General features: G+C 48.4%; 1 pseudogene; it reads left to right on the top strand.

The window, feature by feature from the left end:
• The first annotated feature begins 376 nt into the window (after nt 1-376).
• LOC124790901 lies at nt 377-493 on the top strand (annotated as a pseudogene).
• Nucleotides 494-893: the final 400 nt, after the last annotated feature.

Here is an 893-nt window from a genome sequence, read left to right as displayed (position 1 = left end):
ACCGCGCGACTGCTACGGTCGCAGGTTCGAATCCTGCCTCGGGCATGGATGTGTGTGATGTCCTTAGGTTAGTTAGGTTTAAGTAGTTCTAAGTTCTAGGGGACTGATGACCACAGCTGTTAAATCCCATAGTGCTCAGAGCCATTTGAACCATCCGTTCTTCCACAAGACCAATGGTCACGAATAGCCTTTTGACGATGAGGTATGGCGCCTGAATAACTTGACTCACGTGAAAGCGATGAGGTGCATATATTTGACCTTGTTCGTGTACTGTCACCGGCTGTTACAGAACGAACGGGGCGATTGCAGACCTAACTTGCCGCGACAAACTGCCAATGAAACTGTGTAAATAATTCTGACATATTGTGTCCAACAGGGCAACGGCCTTGCCGCAGTGGATACACCGGTTCCCGTCAGATCACCGAAGTTAAGCGCTGTCGGGCGTGGCCGGCACTTGGATGGGGACCATCCGGGCCGCCATGCGCTGTTGCCATGTTTCGGGGTGCACTCAGCCTCGTGATGCCAAATGAGGAGCTACTCGACAGAATAGTAGCGGCTCCGGTCAAAGAAAACCATCATAACGACCGGGAGAGCGGTGTGCTGGGGTCACTTGTGACCTGGAGGCGGAGTGCTTTATGCCAAACAGATTAGTAAATTTAAGTTTTCGGCTCTATGGAAGTCATTCTCCACCCGATGTGATTCTCACTGATTTACAGCCAACACTGTGTCACATCTTCTGTGAGAAATTAGCTGTGTGCCATGGAAATCTATTTCATAAACGCAATGGACGACTTCATAGGCAACAAACTGTTCAACTGCAGGAAAGTGTCTCTTAAGAAGAAGAAAAAAAAACACATGTATTCGAACGTGAAACATGTTACGTATAAAGTGTA

Source organism: Schistocerca piceifrons, chromosome 3, assembly GCF_021461385.2.
Source record: "Schistocerca piceifrons isolate TAMUIC-IGC-003096 chromosome 3, iqSchPice1.1, whole genome shotgun sequence".
NCBI lineage: Eukaryota > Metazoa > Arthropoda > Insecta > Orthoptera > Acrididae > Schistocerca > Schistocerca piceifrons.
Note: the sequence above shows the minus strand (reverse complement) of the source record. Positions and strands in the feature narration are given on the sequence as shown.